At 42.5% G+C, this 21,812-nt stretch overlaps 1 protein-coding gene across 2 annotated transcripts in view; it reads left to right on the top strand.

Annotated features, from left to right (window-relative positions):
• The first annotated feature begins 3,415 nt into the window (after positions 1-3,415).
• Positions 3,416-21,812, top strand: part of ncoa1 (nuclear receptor coactivator 1) — a 36,633-nt gene continuing 18,236 nt past the window's right edge. The window contains exons 1-2 of one of the 2 annotated variants that reach the window (XM_034527070.1): positions 3,416-3,765; positions 15,291-15,528. The gene's annotated coding sequence lies outside the window, so the exon portion shown is untranslated. Of the gene's footprint in view, positions 4,304-15,290; positions 15,529-21,812 lie in introns of both variants that reach the window. The other variant, XM_034527069.1, reaches the window with a different exon arrangement.

Below are 21,812 nucleotides of genomic sequence, written 5' to 3'. Positions count from 1 at the left end.
CGTTCGTTCCAACCTTTCCAATCATCTTCTGTACAGGGGAACTGCCCTCTGCATTCCTCTGTCTATAAAGTAGTTATTCTTTTCACGATGAAGGAAAAATCACAGCAGCTACTAATGAAGTGTCGCCTTTAACTGATTTTAATTCAGTGACTGACGTGTAATAAGGTTGTAACTGTCACGCTCTTGGGGCGCGATTCACATTTCGTTTGTCCCTCTCTGCTCATGAATTATTCTTCAGCTGCTTCAACTCTCGAAGCAGCTGCTACGGTTGATGTAAGAAAAGGAAATGTTGTGGAAGTGATGGAGTGACTGACGGCACTTTTCTGTCAAAAGAAAACACTACTGCTCTGCCAAAACATGTATTTATAAGGGATGCACCAATGCCGATATCGGGCCGATACTCTGTGACAACAGGGCCAATTTATTTACTATACATGAATTTTATTTCCTGTTTAAATTCGGACTAATTTGTTGCTGCAATAAAAAGGTTGACGCTTGAATTGTAATTCCTGTTAATTTTGAGGATTTTCTTTACCAAATTGCTGTTCAACAATCAAGTAAATGTATTTATTTGGGTTCATTGGGTTTTACAAAGTTAAAAACGGATATTGCCTCCACATGTACTCCACACAGTGAAGCATACAGCGTATTAATTCAACACTGGTATCGGATCGGTACTCATAACTACATAAATTAGTCAACAGTCACTTTTGATAACCTTTCCCATCGCCCCAACATGATACCATGAGACCTGGCGGGATTTTGTAATAAACAGGAAATGCAACCGTTACCTGAGTGACTTCCCACGTTATGGTCTGCGTTTGTGGAAGATAAGAGCTTTATTCTAGCAGGAGAAGACACCATTCGGTATGAATCAGTGGGCAAAATGCTTTTATATAAAACTTAATAAAGTGTGTATTTTAGAGATTAAAGGGAAAGACAGCCACAGCCAAGCAGATAATTGTGTCCTCGTAGCAGCGGGTGTGTTCCCAGAACTGCTTGCTCCATATAATGCAGCCCTTCGTGGTATTGTTGTCTCCTCATTTTTTCTGTGTATAGGGTAAAGAAAAAGAAAAAAAAAGATAGAATTGAAACACAAAGTCCTCTTCAAATGTCATTGCAAAATGAGACATGCAAGAGATACATAATATACATTATGGATGTGTTTACACTACAAAGCCTACTTGCATACACTAATACAATCTACAGCCTTTTCCCCAAAGCAGCCAAACCACATGTGATTGAACACAGGTGTAATTAATTACATTATCATGACCCGGTTCCATTTATTTACTTGGGGGGGCAGGAACCGTAGTTTGGGCTCAAATGGGCGTGGTCCGATTTTGGGGGGGACCAATGCAATGTCTTCAAAAAATACCTGCGTCGTCCGGCCAACTGTTCAAAGAGCTTCATTAATTGAATCGTCACGTGAGACGACTGACGACAAACTGCGGCGACCACCGGCACGTGGTCCTTTTTCTCAGGCAGACTTTTTGCGCACAGGGGGAACTATTTCCGGTATCTCATTCACATAGGTGTCCAATAAAATGTGAGCCAGCTTGCACGACGCCGCCGGCCTCACCTGCGAAACGGAACGCGGTCGTGATTTATGACATCGTGCATGTATGCTGCAATAAAAAGTCCTCTTTTCTTTCCACTAGCACTGGCCTCCATTCACAGGCCGAACGGGTTTATATAAAGTAATTTACTCCGGATTGAGAATCTAATTGTTTCTGACTGACTTTCTCATTGTTTCACTGAATACTGGGTTATTCTGTGGAGTCTGTCTCCTTGTTGTCTTGGCCGTGACATAATATCTGGGCAGGAAGCCAGCTGTGATTACACCAGCAGCACATGAATTTGGGGGGGGGGGGGGTAATTGGCATATTGTGGATACGCCTGCCGTCATGCACATAGTAAATATGGGCAGTTACTTTTAAATGAGCCTGCATGCATGAGTGACTCATCTTCAGCTTCAATGCCACCCTTCACCGGCATGCTTCAATGAGGTGTTACCAACAATTATTACATTTGAAAGAAAGGAGAGAAAAAAATAGGTAGAGCCCAAATGAGCCTTCAACTTTGAATTAAGACTCCTCCAAAAGGAATGTAAGTAACCAATCAACTTATTACACACATTGTAATTACTTCTCAAGAGTATTTCCCAGAATACCTCCCACAGACATGCCCACACTCACGCTACTCTCCTTCTCAAATGTGCACGAGAAGCAGACTTCTAGTGCAATAACATGTATTCTTCATGTTGCAGCTGCACGAGTCTACTGGCGTAATGAACAGTAGGCCAATGTGCTGTTAACAGCCATGCTCTTGGTGGTGCAAAGTCCCCAAAATCATATTGCAATGATGAACTGCCGGAGAATTATCATCCGTGTTGTCTTCCTTTTCAGCTCATAATTTGGGTTTGAGGCCTTTTTTTAATTTAGCTTCAATCTTTCCAATCAAACTTTTTTTCATTTTATTTTTCAATTACATAGTTATATGACAAATACCTCTTTAAAAAGGAAAACTCGCCACCTGTTATGAGGTTGTCCTATCAGAGTTGATGGTAAATATAGTCCAGTGACTGTTACTTGAGTATCCAGCAACATCATTTGAGCTTTAAAGGGGAAAAAATAATCAAATACACAACAATAAACAAATAAAAATAATCAACACTGAAGACTTGTATTAGCTGATAATGCATAATGCATATCTCATAATGCATAATGCATAAGAATATTAAATGCAGTCTCTATATGGCTCCTCTTCCTTTTCTCATCATTAACTGATTATCCATCGTGAACTTTAAAAATATATATATATAAATTACGCCATAAAAGCAGACAAAAAGCAGCAGCTCTTCATAATTTGAACTCTAGATGAGCTAACCTATCTCAAAACGTCTCTATTTTCTTTGTCATTATGCCTGATTATAGTTATTTATAGGAAAATGCATTCAAATTAAATCATTAAATTATTATTAAGTATTGCTCATTTATTTCCCACAAATTAGGATCTACAGGTAAATACTCTCCTAAAGCCACATCATCTTTGCCAGGGGGGAAAGCAAATACTGGCGAACAAAAACACTAAAAACAATATAATCGTCCTGTAAAACATTCAGGATGTTAACTGAAGAAACCCCCCCACGTGCTGCTTCCTCTCCAAATTCCCAGAAAAACTGAAATCAGAGGACATGACCTCAGTGTCAGCTCTAGTTTAAAACTGTATATATGTCTTCGTTTCTATTAGTTTGTATTTGTTATGTTTGCTGTTCATTAGACGGCCTGTTCGATGCTGGTCCTGATCCAATACACACACTGTACCTCGTGCATCGTGTAGCTACAGTGTATGAGGCGGTACGCATCACTCTGTACCAGACACTATGGATTCTGCACGGTGCACCAACGCACACGCGCACACGTACACACAGCCGCAGGAGGCCTATAGTTTGAACAGTGCGTCACGCGACACACGCACGAGTCAACGTACTCTCCGTGGCTTCGTCGGCACACGCGCACAGATTTATTTCCTGTATCCTATCGATACAAACGTCTCGTTAACAACACGTCCTCTCCGCGCCGTGTCGACACAGCGGGAGCCTGTGCCCGCTGCCGTCATCGTGAACGCGCCTCGACGTTTCCGTGCGCACGAGCAGCAGCCCCTGTTTGTTTGTGTTGAGAGATTGGAAATGGCGGAGAGCAGAGACCAAAGCGATAACTCGGGCTGGCAAACGCGAGTGCGCCCTCACTGACGCAGAGAAAGGTTAGCACCCACGAGAGATTCGCGGAGTTGCCTGCGGGGTCGCGGCTCCTCTCCCGATGGGACGCGAGTCGGACGCAGCGGAGACAAAAAGGGGCTTTTTCGGTACGAGGTTTGGATTTCGCGAGCTGGTTAGCGGGCTAAGCTAACCGTGCTAGCAGCCTGGCGTTAGCTAGCTCCGAGCTGTGCGTTTGAGTCCAGCTCCGCGGACTTGTTTGTCAACACGGGCTGACGGGCGACTGACAGCGAGCACGCAACTTTTCTGCCCCCGTTTGCCAAGATAACAAACCCCGCCGGAGTTTGCGACATGGTCGCCACGGATCACCGCAACATTATGAATCCCAAGTAACCGTGTGGATAGAGAAAAATAAAAACCACACACACACACACACACTGAAGACGTCTGACGCGAGCGAGTGGTTAGTTCCGCTGGTTATGCTAAAGTTAGCCAACTGCGTGGGGATCAATCAGCCAGCGTGACAGTTTGCAGCGTGGACCTCGTGGGCAGGATCTTTATTTACAAGCGGACGACACAAACCAGGTAAGTCACCGGAGAATCACAGCCGTGAACGATTAATGCGTGACTCCATGTCATCCTCGCACACACGCCATGATTTAACTGGCCGCTGCAGCGGAGGATATGCTCGAGGGCCTCCAAACATCCCTGACTCATTGTTGATTTGTTTTCTCTCCGCACAACCTCGCTACGACAGCACCGAGCCCGTCTCCTTCAGCCGGGTAACGCAGCGCGTGCGGTGCTCGCCGGGGCATTGTTGGTGCTTCGCCACCTGCATCGAAAGCACAGCGTCGCTTACGTAAGACGGGGCGAGCGGCCTCAAGGTGTCGTCGCAGTTCGTTTGGATTGACCCGCGACTTTGCGTCCTGGAAAACAACACGCGACCTCTTCGTTTGAGGCCAAAAGGCCTCTTGTCATCTTCTAGTTTTTTTTTTTTTTTTAGATTGAACGGTGTTGGAAAAAGATACTTGGACGTAGACCAGCGGCGTGCGGTCGGAGAACATGATGCCCTCCGGATAATGGGGGAAACATCTCACCCGAGTTGACCTCCCTGGTCTAATGTTTCTATTGTCAGTCCCGGTGTTGCGTAGTCCTGCAGCCATGTTCAAATGTTATTCCACCGTAATCTAAAATCTTAGTCATCTGACAAAAAAATTATGATTAACAGCTTCGACCATGTGAATGCATCCTTAACAATACATGTAGGGGAGGGAGGAGAGGGTGGTCAATAGATTGTATATATTTTGGTTTATTTCATTGTTATTGAACTGCTCAAAAGGTAAAGAAAAGGTCCGTTTTGGTAATTAACAGTGTTGCGTAATAAAAACATCTTAACGGGACCGTGTGTAGGATGTAGTGGCATCTAGCGGTGCGGTTGCAGACACCTCCCCCCTCCCTTTCCAAGACTTTCGGCAGCCTAAAGGTGCCCAGTTCAAAACCGTGGCTATATTTCTCAAGCGTGTCAGAGAACTGTGGTGACCTTCAGGTAAAGCAAGAGCCAGTGTTTGGGCTTCATCGCGGTGTGTCCCGACGGACTGAAGATCCCTATGAAGGGCTCATTCTAAGCTAAAGAAAACACAAGACTCTAGTCTCAAGTCTATACAATGAAAACATAGCTATGAATATTACATTCCTTTTCTGCAAATAGATCTCTCGAAAATGCTGCACACGGGCCCTTTCTAGAGGAAAGATGTGATGTATTGAGTTTCCACAGAGTGTGTATGACGTCGGTGACGACAGAACGGTTTTGGGTAAATGGTGGACACATATTTCGTACTCTTCATTTGTTTGTTTATCATATTTTATTGTACGTTTTCATATTTTCTATTTATAGATTGTCATTTACTATTGCACTGTGTTCCTTGTCACACACACCAATCACCAAGTCAAATTCCATGTAGGTGTAACCTACTTGGCAATGAACTGCTTCGGATTCTGATACGCTGTATGCGAAGACTTCTGTCTTAAAAATGTAAACAGAAATCCGATATTCAGGCTGAAACAACATACATATGTTCATCGTCTACCAATGAGGGGAAACGGTATTCGAGTAGAACCATTTCAGAGGAGTAAAGTTTCTTTAAAGCTTTTCTATTTCACTGTGTTCAGACTTGTGAATCCTGTGTGCCAAGCAACTGCAACAACAGCATCTCGGAGCTGTTTGAGCTTATGTGAGGTTAAGTCATGTCAGTTATATTTATAAAGCAAGGCAAATCTTTACTTTTTACAATTATGTAAGGCTGGGAAAGGCCCAGACACCACAGCTGCCTCGCCATGATTTGACCAGTGGAAATTAGCACACAATGTTTTGAATACAAAAGTTACTTCTGTGTAGTCCTATGACTCTCATTGGATACTTAAATATGTTTTCAATGGAATATTTATATAAACTCATGTTGCAACTGTCTGCTCTGTTTGGCTTGAGCATGCTCGGTGATGGCAGGTAGCTTGTTTATGCGGTATTTGTGTTGCAGGCCTTTTCTGGTTGGAGGTGAAAGCGTTGTAGCTGGGCCTCTTTAGGGTGAGATGTAGTCCAGATAAGGGGGGCCAGGATATAGAGTTCAATGTAGGCCTCAGTTATTCAGTTCAAAGTGTGCAGCGCTGCTGGCTGTCCGACTGTGTCCCAAATGGAAACAACACGGTAACATGGTAACATTGAAGTAATAAAATAATAAGAATTCCTTCAAATAGGAGACCCAGGATTACTTGTTTTCTCTTGCAGATCAGACAATGCATGCAAACGCACACCTATTAATGCCGGATGAACTGTAATATGAAGAAGAGATGAGGACCCTTAACCAGATCTTGTCACTACGCGGTGACATGCTAAAGCGTCATGGTTACCTTCGTCTCCCTGGTAAAATAGGGAGAGTTTGTGCATACTGATGAGGATGTGGAGGCAGATGAGGGCGGATGTTGCTGCTGCCTGGTGATTAGTGTAGAATCCTACGTGTGTCGTATTTATTATACTGCGAGCAATAGCGATTCCGTTATCAGCCCCGCACATAGGGATGAGGCACGTTTGAGGCACATTGTTGGGAGTTGGAGCCCTCTTTCCTAGCTGAGCTCTGTGTCTGTATGGAGAAGGAGCAGCCATTTTAGCACTCAGAATTGCTGCAGCCCGGCTGCCACTGTCACAGCAGTCTACTGGTGGGGCTGTAGTACGTTTCCATGTTTGTTTCGACACCCCCACCACCCCTCTCTCCCAAGGACACCTGCAACCAGCCTGTGATTGCAGGTGTCACAGTGATGTTTTTACTGAGGGTCAGAATACCCAGCAGATACTGACGAATGCCGTCTGCGGTGGCTGATGGATCCGGTCAGGCTCACCTGCCTCACGGGCTGGCAACTTTGTTCCGTTGGGGAGATGGCATATGAATGTCTCAGCATTTACGCTGTCTGTCAACTTTATGTTTCGTGTCGTTGGAAGATCTACCTTTTGATAGGTATGCCAGCTATGTGAAAACCTTATGTTTCTACATTACAGCGCACTAGTACTACGCGACGGACGGATTTATGTTTTGTATATGCGATGTTGATGAAGTCAGGTTAAAAAAAGACAGCACAGTCCTCTTGAAGCTTTGCGGCTTTTTATATTATCCACACATTTTTAATATATTAATGTCGGGCTCTGTCAGTTCTGCAAACCTGAAACGGCTTGTCACAGCCATAGGCCAACGACCGCTCTGCACGCAAGCGTCCCGAAGCGTTTCGCCAAGGCGGCAGCAAGACTGTCCCGTTTACTTTTTGTCCTTATTCAAGCGTGAAGCATTATCTAGTGTTCAACGTGTTTCTGTTAGTAGTCGTCACTTCAAATCGACTCTCAATCTAAGAGCCACAAGGCTAATTTATTTCACCTTTACTTCTTGGATTGTCGCCAAAGTTTTTAACGATTTAACATGATGACTCCCTCGGTCCCTTGGGTGTGTTTAGAAATATATATCTATATTTATCTCTCTCTATCTCCATATCTATATCTCTATCTCCGTGTTACCAACAGACATGGGTTCACTGAAGTATGCCTAGCGACGGCCAGGCACTCTGTAGCGACTCTCACATCTCTGAAAACGATCAGAACAAATGTCCAAACAGGCCTTACTTGAATGAAATGACCACATATTGGGAATCTAAATGGTTACCATCCTGCATGAGAACATTAAAAAGTAACAACGTGACATATTGAGAGTACTCAAAACTTTCTTTCTAATGTAAACCCATTAACTGTAAAACTATTAATACACAGTAAAAGTCCTGCTTCAAGTGAAGATTATTCGTAGCCTCACGAGGTCCCAAGAAGGCACAGCGTGAAGTTGTTTGTGAGCGGTTCTCCAGGAAGCAGCGACACCAATCCCTCAGCCCGTGTTCAACTGTGTTCTGACCCTAAACCTTGCCCTCGCTGTACACACTCGTCTCACGTGTCGACCAAGTGAAAGAAAAACACTTGCTTTCATTTATAAATGTTTTTAGAAAATGTGCGAGTTAAAATTTGGTGGTTTAAATGTAGGCGAAATAAAAGTAAAAAAATGAAAGTGTTTAGTTAAAAATACAGATTTCCAGTTTTTCCAGATCATCTTTGATTTTGGGCTCTCAGATCAGCAGTTTTGGGGCCGATCACTGGAAGCATTATTAGCTGATTACCGTTCACAGGGTCTGTTTGATGCCATTTCTCAGCACCAGTCAACAAGCGATTCTGCTTGTATCCTTTGTATCGTATCAGGGTTTTTTTAGACAACGAGTGGGTTTCGCTTGCAGTGTAGAGAAACAAAAAAAAGATCATACAGGCGCAACACGATCTCTGCAGAGCTCCACGGCTCAAGACCCAGCAACAGTCCCGTTGCAGGATGTGTGATTTCGGCAGATTAACCCACACAGGTCATGCTCTGACTTCTTTGTATTTGCTCGATACGAAGGGAAAACTCGCACGGTTCTCGTTTTCCATGACTCAATTATCCAGTGTTCCCCATAAATGATCTACAGTCTTGGTCGGTCCGACACAGTTTCAAATTCATGAACAGCAATCAATGATCGGCTCCAGGTCGGCTTGGAGAAGCCCGGGGTGAAGGAGGCCTGTGTCCGTCTGTGAGCTTTGCAGCACCTTATCAAACCTCGCAGCTGTCCTGCTCTAAAAGACTTAAATTCTCGTTGTGGCTCGTCTCCCTGGAGGAGGGACGGGGCTCTCGGTACGACTGTCCTCAATGCAAGCGGTCGCCGACGATGTCGGCAAGGGTTTGTGTGTGCGTGTCGCTATGAGCCAATTAAAGAGCCGGATAGAAAGCAAGATCATACTATTTAGAATGCATATCGTTATCCTTATCTAGGAGCTGTCGTTTCTGCGGAGCTGAAACGGATAGACTCTTGGTGCAGCACAGCCTACTGTATGTTGTGGTTTTTCCCTCGACTCTGGCACTCTGAGTCAATGTGAGGCAGCCACACACACACACACACACACACCCTGACATGCGCATTGTCTTCGGCTGCTGTAAGCGAGCAGAATGCAGCGAAGGAAGAGAAGAGCGGCGCTTCTCCGACTCCTCGCCGCTGTCAGAGTGATGGCCTACATTATCGCCTGGCGGGGGAAAAAAGAAAGAAAGAAGGCTTGTGCAGCAGACTGTGTGAATTCATGAGGGTTGGAGGAAATGGAGGGAAGGAAAAAGGAAAGTTAAAGGCTGAAGAATGAGAGAAACGGAAAGGCCACATCCAGGAGGAACGAACAACCAAGAAAACAGAGCAAGGAAAATGGTTGATTGAGTTAACGGTTGAGCCCCAAGTTTTCTGAACAAGGTCGGGCCACAACAAGAAGACTGAAACAATAGTTTTCTCTCTCCTGTGTGGATTTGGTCGGCGTTTACCAGAATTATAACACTGAAGTGATAAAGAGCGTTGGAGAAAACCTCTTGTAGCCACGTTATCCTCCGCTAAAGTGACTGGATCCGTCTTGACGCTGTCAAGTGAATTGGAGGAAGTTTATCAGTTTTGTGTAGATGTGAAGTGAACAGTGTGTCATCAACATACGGTGGTGAGAACACCTTTTGTTCAGTGGAGCTCAACGGTGTTTATGTGCCTGGCTTTTAAATGGGCGGGCGTTGAGATACTTCCAAAGTTTCACCAAGATGTCGCAGTTCAAATTGCAGTTGGCCGCACTTCAGGTCGTCTCGCGTATTTGTTATTTCTGTACTTGAGAGTGTTTAAACTTGGCATCCCACTCACTTTTCAGTTGTTCTTGTGGCATGGCGTTGTTATTACTACAGGCCCTAGGCTTCCTGTTTTCGTAATTTGAAATTAAATTTGGCTTGCCCTCAAAGGCTTTTTGTATACGACATATGGCCCATACGTTTGTTTTTCTGAAGGTCGATGGAGAATGCAATTCAGGTGAAGGAGATGAAGCCAGGAATGCTGGTGAGCCGAAACAAAGACAACATTTGATAGCTCAAGGAGACAAGGAGACCATTAATCTCGTTGTGCGTTTATTTTGATGCCAGTCGATGCTTTTAAAAAAGATATGAACAGCCTCAAACTTATTGCCTTGTCGTCATTATTTTCATTACATTGAGAAGTATATTTAAAATTCATAATTTAGATGTATGATTTTATATTTGTATATGTCATTTTCTTTCCATTTCTTTTCTAATCAGGGCTACATGACACATGCTGTACAGGTGCTGCCATGATAAATCAGACCAAAACATGATTGATTGTACTGCATTCTTACTTCACCATTTTACTGGAAAGGTATTCAAATACAGGTGTTACTTATCTGCAGTTAAGAGTCTTGGCGGACCTTTTGTGCATTCAGGGATTTCTTTTGAAGTTGCCTGAAGTTGGTTCATTTTTGCATCACAATTGGCTCATCTCCCCGTGGTGGAAATACTGTATCAGGTAAATTGGAATTACAACTTGCATATGCATACACAGCTCACATGAACAATAACTAGTGGTTGTCAACTATGGGAAAAGTTTTGCTAAGTGTCTGACTTACTCACAGAGTTGAGGACCATGCAATTATCCATGAGAGGGTTGGCTGATTTTTTCATATAGTCCAATTGTGGACATGGTTACTTGATCGCTGGTGGGTGATCCAATCACCAGCAAGGGCTTTAAATTAGTAGATCCATACAGTTAAAACTATGTGAAGAAACAGTGTGGACATTTTATTAAAAATATCTAAGCATTAAAAAAAAAAAAAGTAATATTAATGTATCCTCTGTTAAAACAAAGGCTATCTTTTAATAGTCTCTCTATGCTTGATGCGACAATATGACAGCATCAGGTTCTGAACATTATCTAATCTAACCCATCACATGCCAAATCATATCCATCAACTAGGCTTGTCCCAAATAGTTTTAATTAATAACGTTGACTACTTATTGGTTATTTACTGAAACTGTCTCACTCACAGCGAGCAAGGCGCCTCCTTGTCTCGGTCTCCGTCCAAAAGTTAAAATGTATTAAAAAAAAGATAGATGTAATCATTTCCAGAATGCGCACAATGTTTTTATTAATTTCCCTGTGAGAAATAAATGTGGCCAGAAAGCTCTCAAATGTCTTTACTTATTGTATTGAACAATAATTCAGCTGAATGGCCAGAGCTCTTTTCCACAAATTGTTCAGAGGTGTGTGTATATGTGTGTATATATATATATATATATATATATATATATATATATATATGTATGTGTATATATATGCATATGTGTGTGTGTGTGTGTATGTATATATATATATATATTTTTTTTTTTTTTTTTTTCTGCATAGCAGCCTAACGAGGCAAAAAAGACTGTCTATAGATGGAGGGAAGCAAAGCACTAAGAGGAAAGGAAGTGGTCTTGTTTTGAGTGGCACAAATAACTACGGTTTGTGGGATGGATACTCAAACACTGGCAGCCATTTTAAGCACCACTGGGGTTTTCACACCAAAATTCTGTCTGTTTATGTCGCTTTTTAGTAGATGCTGTTCCAGTCCATGATATCTTTCCACTCACTCATGCCATTACAGATCTAGATCCTAGTTACAGTTATTGCAAGTGTCTAAATGGCAAGGGCTTTCCCCGAATGGTTTTGTAGCCTAACCATTAAATAATAAACAAATAAATCAAACCCGAAAGTGTGAAAAGGCTGGTTTGCTATGCGTCATGAACAGAAGCATAGAGGAGATCTCCGCCTGAGGTCATGTTGTCAGTTTAGGGACAATAAAGATGCTTCTTTAGTAGAGGCCGAATAATACAGGATTTTTAGGGCTGATGTGTATTCCTATTTAACCGGTCGGCCAGTCAATTTGGTACAAACGATCATAATATGAATTGTCTCGGTAAGTTTGCCTTTCCTCTAGTGCAACCCCCAGTACGATAAGAGTTTACTTGTCCAATACTTCAGCCTCAGCTGACTGTGGAGTTTGGTGCCAATTGGTAGGCCCATATTGTTCGATATTCGGACATGACCTCGATCATGATTGCTTACCTTGAATTGGCCTGTTGCGTTTACATGTGTGCAACATGAATACAGCAGCGTTTTCAATAGCACAATCGGTTATAGGCATTGTGCATATTTGTTTACAGAGCCCAAGAGTCCATTTTAAAATGATTATTTTGGTTGTGTGGCTTTTATTTTTATTTAAATGTCATTTAATTAGAAAGTTGTTGTCATTTTGACATTCCTGAGGGTATACTTGTATTTTTATGCTATTGTCATATCTGTGGCATAGATGGTTTTGAAATGACAACAAATATAGTTTATCTCAATTATCTCTGGGAAAATATATAAGTATATGACAGCCCTACAGCTCGGCAAATTAAGATGGTAACAGTTCCTCCTTACAGAGCGGCTCTCTCGGCTGTAGACTGGTACTCTTTTTCTGGTGACTGAGATTCAACTTAACATTTTGGTCACCTCCTCTTAATCCCTCTGGCTGTGTGTATGTATTTACTGTGTAATGAGTTTCCCCACTTAACGAGAGCTAAAATGAACGTATGAACAGAAGTGTATTTCAATAGTGTCGTTTTAGTAGTTCCGTGTTGTTACTTTTATCTCGTGCTGGAATCTTAAGTATTTATACGTAGGCTGCAGTGGGTAGCCTCGGTCTGCTCTGGTAATATCTATCCAGCTTGCCTTGTCCCACCCTCCGGTGCTCCTTCCCCTCGGCCCATTCGGCTGTAATACAGGTCACTGAGGCGGGGCTTTCACAGCCTGCCAGCCCCACACATTTTTTGGCTGCACCTGACAAGTAAATATGTGTTACGGAAAAACTGGTTTGGTTACGACGCTAATGAGGACTGCAGTGTCTACACAAAGGGAATCATGTGTCTGACTGCATGCAGGAAAGTAACTGTCAAAATAAAGACGTGGAGAGATACCGTGTTTTCCTGTTCTGCAAGGGGCTGATCATTCTTTGACGGTCCGTTGGTGAGTAACTTCTCCGTTTCCTCCCACCGTATTCTTGAATTTCTCCTTTGGACCTTGATTTTAAGAGCCTAAAGACATGATGCATATGCCTTGATTTTTTTTAATGATGTGAGCATTTTAACCCAATGGGAGCCTCCCGTCTTTGTTGTCTGCGCATTGAATTACACTATTGGCTGTCTCTCCCTGGCGTGCTGTGTTTAGATTGCTTGATGGAGGTGAAACGTCAACAGTGTCGGCCATGCAGGGGTGAGGAGTTGAGGTCTAGAACATCTGGAGTTAAGATAAAGAGCATGTCGCTTTCTCAAGTGTGTTCAATATGTTTTCACAAACACAACAGTGACGCGCCATTCCAATACTGAGCAGGTCCTCTGTCAGATATTAGCCTTGTTTAGGGCTGCATACTAATAAGCTTCTTTTTTTTATTACCGATGACAACAATGTTGATTGTCTCAATTATGCTTTGTCTCGTAAAATCTGAGAAGAAATAGGGAAAAATGAGACATATTGCTTGTTTGTCTGACCCAACAGTTAAAAAAATCCCCAAATCTTCAGCTTAAAAATCCTCATGTTGTAGAAGCTTGCAAAGCCGTTCATTTTGTCAATCGACTAATTGTTAGAAGTTGTTTTTACATTTTAACAACACCATTTCATTAACCTTTTTAAAACAATATCATTAAAATCTGCAGTAGTTTAAAATTAATGTCAGTTTCTGAACGTCTAATAAAATTAGTAACTGATGAGACGGTTACACATCGACGAATAATCCCATTTCATTTCCACACAGTGAAAAGAACCAGATTCTAACCTGGAAAAAAGAACACCGCACTAATTGAAACGGAGTTTAACTGAGAGTCTAGAAATTAAGCAGGACATTGTCACCTTTAGGAAGGTAAATTCCAAGGCGTGCCGAGTATCGTTACTGCACTGCCTCGTACTCCCACTCACGGCTTCCCTTTTTCAAACGTGTTGGATGACGCCATCCCCACCACCGAAGGCAAAACTATTTATGTCCTTTAAATTGCATCCCACATAGACAGATGGACAGTGCCGAACGTGCGTGTGTGTGTGTGTACTCGTGTTTAAAAAAAATCTTTGCTGGACATCCAGTGACAAGTGCCATGTTTAAGATAAAGATAAGGCAGGTTCTATTGCATTTCCCTGAAGAAGGCAAATCGTCTGCATCATGAAACTCATAGGGCTGCAATTATTGCACTATGCAACCGGCAATTAGCCGCAATTAAACACGACATGATTGAGGCTGTCCGTTCAAAGAAAGTCGCTTTAAGTGGACCAGCATTTCAAGGAGCTGGCTGTGGATCAACATGTAATTCGCAACTGCCACCGTGTGAGACGTTGTGAAAACAGTCACACATTTGTGTGTTTATTTACCGTTGTTTCATTGTTACGTAATGAGGTGTGAGACCAGAAATGTGTTTGCGAGGGCTTAAACATATGATGTACTGACTATTGGACAGTTTAAAAAGAGAAGACCTCCAATATTTTAACTCTCTCGTTGACCTTCTGGCTAACGTGTGCTTGTGTAAGCCGGTTGACCTTTCCACATCTGCACCATTTATCACGTAGTCCTTGTACTTTATTTACAAGCATTTGATAGAGGAGGTACAAAGGCTGTGGTGCTGTTCCAAAAACAAGCCACCGAAGCCCGGAACGTGGCTGGACGATCACAATGCACCGTCATCTAGAGGACGAATGTTGGCAGGGTCTTGTTGGTCCACACTCCACATCTGGAGTGAGTCTCATCCTTATCTAATACTTGTGATGAGGATGGCCTGCTGTTTTTGTCACCTTGGCCAATTCAATTTCAGCGTTGCGTGCCTTCCTTCTGCGCTTTGTATCTGCTATTTTGGATTTATTAAAATAGTATATCAATTACCCGTGTTACCTTTTAATGCTTGAGAAAAACGTTGTATTTCTCGCATGCCTCTTCGTGATCCAAGACTCAAAATGCAGAAATAAGTCTTGACGAATAAAACTAAATAATAAAATGTGGGGGATGACAGACTTCAAAAAAAATGAAAAAGAAAAGTGAACGCCAAATGATCTCCTATGATTGATAAAACGTTGATGCTAACATTGTTGTTCTCTCTCCTCCCAGTCGGAGGCCAACAGACTTCTCCCTGCACCTGAGATGTTGCCATGTGACAGAGCGGCCGTGGAGCCATAAGCCCACCACCACCACCACCACCACCACTGCTCCATCATCCCCACTTCAAGCTGTTTACCCACCGCTGAGATCTACCTACACCTCTACCACCCCAGTCTCCCCTTCCTCCCTTGCTCTGAGCCCTGGACCAGGCCAACCACATGACTCACCCACTGGAGCCCTAGATCAAGTGAGTAAAGAATGGCTGCAGTACGTCTCACTCTTGAGCCACAGGTGAACGCTGTGTTGCCTCTCACAGCCGGGCGTGTATTTACACTCCTGGAACGCTATTATCGTATTATGTACTTCGATGGGAAAATACAAGTATTATTTATTTTAGCGTGTTAGTGTGTGCTTAAGGCCACGCTTGCAGGATGACGAAGATGATGATGATGGTGAACAGAGGTCAATATTTAGTATTCAGAGAAGCAAAGGACAAAGGAGCTGGTTAATTTTCGCTGCATTGAGCTAAAAATAAGCTGTGGGCTTAATGTGCACTGTGTCTCTGGACGTGTTCCAGGCTTGTTTGGTAATGTTGCTAAGTGAGGCTGCAACTAACTACTGTACTGGCCTGTAATTCTGTCTATTTCGATTAAGCAAAAGAAAGTAACCACACCTCGCTTGTGGCCTCGGGTCTTTGGAGATATTTCCAGAATGACGAAATGGAGCTTGTTGTCTATCTATGTGTTTGTTTTTAACGCACTGGTATTGGATTGGTGCGCAAGTTCAAGTATCGGAATCATTACTGGGAAGTACAAAAAAAGGTATCTTCGCTACTTGTCACTACTATGTCATAAAAACAGCTCATTCATGAAAATGCAGTGTGAGTTTTGGATTTGAAAGGACTAGTTTTGTTGACATTTTGTGCTTTACTGTTGGCCATTATTTTGTCCCTGTATGTGATTTGCAGAGCAAATTTAAGTTGTGTTAAGATCTACAGTTTTTAAAAAAAGTCATGAAACAAACTATGAGAAAGACCCTGGGTTAGTGGGTGTCTTATTGTATTATTCAGTACTCAAAACAGAGTGCATAATTGGCTGCATTTGAAACTGTCCCATCAAAGACTTAACGGTATATCAGTTTCATTTTGAAGAGGGACAGTTGGTCGAGGCCAACATTGATTAAGAGAGATCTCTCTCGCTCTCGCTCTCTCTCTCTCTCTCTCTCTCTCTCTCTCTCTCTCTGGCCTTTTCTTTGCATTATCCCACGCTGGTGCTGTGCTCTCTTTTAGACTTGAGTGCCCAAATCGTCCGCACAGCTCTGAGAATCCCATCATGTCTGACTTAGCCTCCAGTAGCGTTTCCTCGAGTTAAAGTGAGGACACGCACACTCACACTTTAAATCACACAGAGACCAGGGGAGCTTAATAAATGATGAATATTCAAGTATGATCAGTCTAGCAGTGAACGTGTTTGAGATCGAAAAGACTCTGAAAAACGAGGTGAGCAGTGACGCACAGAGGAAGGCAGATACACGGATGACTTCACACAGGCAAGTTATTTGAAAAGAAATATTCATAAATCTATGATATATTTATGGGTATATTTAGTTTCTATTCATAGGGTTTAGAGGGTATTTTTTGTTAGTGTTCCCAGAGGGCAGACAAGGGGGAAATCCCCTTTTATGGAGTATTAAATACCTTTGGGTTTTATATATATATATATATATATATATATATATGGCATTATTTATGAAGGATCATAATCCTTGTATATCGTGCAAGAGCTCACTTTTCTGTTTCACAGATGATCAAAGTGATTGAGGGCAGCAGTCCACTGGCTATATATTCTATACACTAAGGAGTCTGGCTGTGTGTGTGGAGTTGTGTGCAGTCCAAGGTAATTTCTTACTCTTGGTAAACATTCAGATGGCGGGAAACAATGGACTGGAACTTAAGGGGTTTTCAGTGGAGAAGCAAGACTCTTGAAGGACAACCGCAGCGTTTTACAGATCCTAGTACGCGTGCATTTCCCGCTGGCCAATTTCCATTGTGTTCCGTAGTGTTTCTAACATTTTCCGCCCCGCTGTCTGCTTCTTTTTAATGTCACATTATGCAAATCTGTTTTCACACGCCTTGTCGGAGTGAGAAGTTACCCATTATGGATATTTGATGAATTGTCCAGGCGGTGCCCACATGCCGGCTCCATCCCACTTCATGCGTCCAGGCATGATGGTTTGACAGTCACATTGAAAACTGAATTGAACCACATCATTTGATTAGAGCTGAAAAGATGTGTCAGTCGTCAGAAAAATAGTTAGGAACAATTATTGATTGCATTTTTAAAAGTAGAAATCCAAATGTTTATTTTGAAGGTTATACCTTGGGTTCCCTTTTAAATATGATGGATCATTGTAGTTATATTTTGGGCAGAAAGGCCAAATATTTGCGTGTTCCAACCTCTTGAGCATGATAACTTGCCTTACATTGTAGGAAATTGAACATCTCTGTGTTTTATAATAGCAATTTGAAGACCTCAACTCGTGCTTTTGGGAATTGTGGTTGGCGTTTAATGAAAGTGTGGCGGCCCTAATTACACTTGCGTATGTTTTTTTCGCGTGCGGGCTGCTCCGTCTTAATTAATACACAACAATAACATGTCAAGGTGAGGCAGCGGTAGAACCATTAAAGTGACAGCGGTTTGAAATACCGCCAATGATGTCAGTGGTGCGAAAGTTTCAATGCATAAGAAATGCTTTCTAAATAATCCTGGATGGATTTTGTGGTGGTTTAATTTTCCTTTTCCTTTTCCTGAATACATATACTGCATACAGCAGTGTGGGATTTCGTTGCAGCTGCATCGTTTCTGAAGGTGAAGGTCTACGTTTGTTTGGGTCAGATTGAGAAAAACAGAGTTAACCATTGCAAGATAAATGGAAATGTGTCTTTGATGTGGCTTTGGTTAAAACTACTACAACAACAACACAGAACGCACACAGTTGCAACTGTATCTTCTAGTATTGGTGGAGTTTTTTATTTATTTTTCCTCTGTCAAAATGCACGGAAGTGAAAAATGTAACCCTGTCTCCGCTGTCCTGATTTATCAACGAAACAATGTACATGCAGTTACATAATTTACAACAGAGCCTCCATTTACAGAGAAAGCCCTCTTCAAATGGAATTGGTTTAATTTGGTTGAGGTGGATTTGGATTACGCATACAGACGTTTTAGAAAGTAACATTTCCGCATTCTCTAAAATGAAGCAAAATAAATCTGTACATTGAAGGTCATGATTCAGAATTCTACCCAAATTGCAATACAGCCTGTTACTGTCGGCCCTTCAACCAACGAGATTTCACGGGGAAGACCGACTGCTGCGTTCCCATTAATGACACATTTGTGCTTTTGCATTTATACGTATTTCATGGGATGCCATGAACAATAGCCAACCACAGCAAAACGACCGGAGCATAACCAAAACACAGCAGGGCATCTCCAAGTGACAGTGTTGTGTGAGGGACTATGCCAAATTATTCACAGACTTCAGGGAGTGAATAAATGCAGCTGCAAGCATAAACACATTTATCTTTGAACCCCGCTTTATCTGTTTTTGCCCCAGCAGCTCTTTATCCCAGTTCAGAAATGAGCAACGTTTTATACGGTAGATTTGCACTACACGGCAAAACGGTACATTTGTTTTATTTGAGCCTTAGTCACCATTACCATCGCTTCTACTGAAGCATGTCTCCGAGAACGCTTCAAGAAACGGAGATGTGACGCAGCAGGGGTGTGAACGGTCTCGACGACAGTTATTAATGCAGTGTTAGCTGCGTCAATTAAGTAATCTTTTCGTTTTTTGAGGCGTAGATCCTTTTTAAAAAGCAATTGTGACAGCAACACATACGTCAGCAGAAGTTCACATAATCAAGCTAACAGCGACTTATCAGAGGAGCTCGGGCTGCGGGTCGGTGAGTCATGACCAAGTTTAAAACAAGCTTCTTGGATTTAGAGAGATCAGAGAGCTGTCCAATTCGAGCTTGAACTGTAATGCAGCAGACTGCAGAGTTCATCAAGTTCACCCCGTCATGTATGTTCTTGATACAGCTTCTTTCTTTCTTTCTTTCTTTCTTTTTTTAAACAAGGGCACGGTCTAGATGCGGAAAGCAAAACTGGCTACCATCACGCGTAATGACTCAATCATAAACACTTAGCAGGCGGGGGGAACTGTTGTTCGCAAAACATAATTACAACGGTTTGGGAAACAGCAAATCTCAGAAACATGATGCTGGCTGCCGACGGCTCGTTGTGCTGACGAACTTATCGACCGCACGCACTCCATTCAGCAGGTTTCCCCTCGTTGCTTCGAGGAAAGTGGACCGTTTGCCATGTTTACGGCGCGCCAAATAAATTATGGAGTCAAAGTGGGCAGTTGGTGTCGCCCGGTGCGTCAAGAAATATAATATAAATCTATTTATTTATCTGCACACATTTTATGAAGCAAACAGTTAATGCATTAATAAAGCAAATAAATGACAGATTAGTTTGCCGCTTCTCTAGAACTCTTTGAATGGAGTCTAATCGGCGTAATGAGACACAACTGGGCCCGTTGTGCAGAAAGGAACTCGTCTCGTTGCTATTGAGCCGGATTAATTTGAGACACTTTCACACAGAACGTGAATATTGGGATGCACAAACACCAGGGCCCTATTTCTCGTACGTGGCTAACGTGTTTAGCGGGATAATTTTCTGGATGAGATTAAACAAATCAGGGTTTTTGGTTCCTCGAAGCAAGTTTGGCAAAATCACCATAGCAACACAAATTTGAACCTGCTCCAGTGCAGGCTCATTCAGTCTAGCTGGATAAGCTGGCCACTCCCCCTAAAGAAAATGGCAGCTCCCTTCCTCATTGATGACGTGATGACGTGATGATATACAACGTACGAGAAATAGGGCCCAGGACTCGCTGCTTTTCGGTCTTGTTTGCATGGGACACTCGCCCGCCCTGGTGAGAGGAATCACAAAAACAGCAGAGCGGGTGTCACAACAACATGCAAAGTAATGTATCAAAAGAAATATCGAATTGAAGTCGGTGAAAGAAGAAAAAAAACGTGTTTTATTGACGAATTATCACGAGCGCTGTTCAAGGGTTGACTGCGAAATTGCTAAACTGTGCATTGATTGTGTTGTTCTCGCCACTTACTCAAACAACCATTGGTTTAATGAAACATGTTGCTGATTATTTCTTTATTTTCCACCGCAATTGATTTGAAAAACACTTCAGTGGGGGACCACAGGCCGGGAAATCTGCACGCATATAAAATAAGTACTAGTCTTGTTTCTTGTGATGCTTCCTGCCAAGCGTGTTTTGATGAATCCGTCTCTTTGAATCTGTCGGGCAATAATTTGACTGCACTGCACAGTTTCAGCTGTATTTAAGTCAGTGCTGAACTCAGTTTCTCAGAACTCAAGCTAATTGGTATTTCCATTGATGTGGAGCCGAGTTCTCGCTTCTCACTGTGGCGGATGGATCTTTTCATGTGCTGCGTGTCAGCAGCACAAGGAGGGTCGAGGAGGAGAGAGAGGGGTGATTTGAGGTGAAATGTAAACGAGGCTAGTCAGGAAAGATTAGCGTCTTGTGAGCAGCGTGGCCCTGCGGCAGCACCCAACACCGTGACACTGGCTGCTTGTTTTCTTGCGGTTAACCCCTGAATTCAAAACACTTTGTGTGTGTCTGTAGTTTTGTGCATGTCTGTGATTTACGGATCATTATTTAGATGCAGCAAGGATGTGGTTTTACATATTAAGGGACTTGAGTCTATCTCAATGTGTGCAGTGCTCAAGACTACATTCGAGGCTTTTAGACTTATTAATCTCACTGAACATCTTTTAGAAACCAGATTTCTTTTGTCAACAAAAGGCTTGTTATAAAATAATAAACCCCGCCTGTCTCTACAGTTGGCTAAACATGACAGAAATTCACATCCTTTACTGCTTTTGTCGCTGTGTACGGATTAATAGAGTGGTCTTCATTTTAATTTTTGATACCATTAAGAGGGTTTAAATTTAAATATTTGACCTTGTGCATCATGCAAGAACCCTGTTAACTCTCCCTCTTTACACGGTGTTGCCTGTTGCCATGGTTACCCTCCTCATGCAGCGAGAGAGGTGCAGGCAGTAGACTTAGCAGATAAAGAACGTGCACGAGTCCATTAAGGGAGACGGAAGAGGAATATTAGAAACATAAAAGACACAATATTACGAGGGCTTTTTAAATAACATAATGCAAATCCAAGACTATATTACCCCAAACTAAAGTGTTAAAAAGATGGCTATAGAGCCGAATCAGTACCAGCAGTCAGGTTTGTTGCAGAGCTGTAATGGAATGTACCATTTGATGTTACATTGTGCATCCCTTATATGTTCAGCACAATACCAAACAAAGTAAAAATGATGTTTGAATGTTATGCACAGGGTTGTGCCAAATGTAATCTTTTTAAATGAAGCCTCAAATGTCTGTCGTCATATTTTACAATGT

The sequence above is a fragment of the Cyclopterus lumpus genome, chromosome 24, assembly GCF_009769545.1.
Source record: "Cyclopterus lumpus isolate fCycLum1 chromosome 24, fCycLum1.pri, whole genome shotgun sequence".
NCBI classification, from domain to species: Eukaryota; Metazoa; Chordata; class Actinopteri; order Perciformes; family Cyclopteridae; genus Cyclopterus; species Cyclopterus lumpus.
The sequence above is the reverse complement of the archived record's forward strand: the minus strand, read 5'-3'. Positions and strand labels throughout refer to the sequence as shown.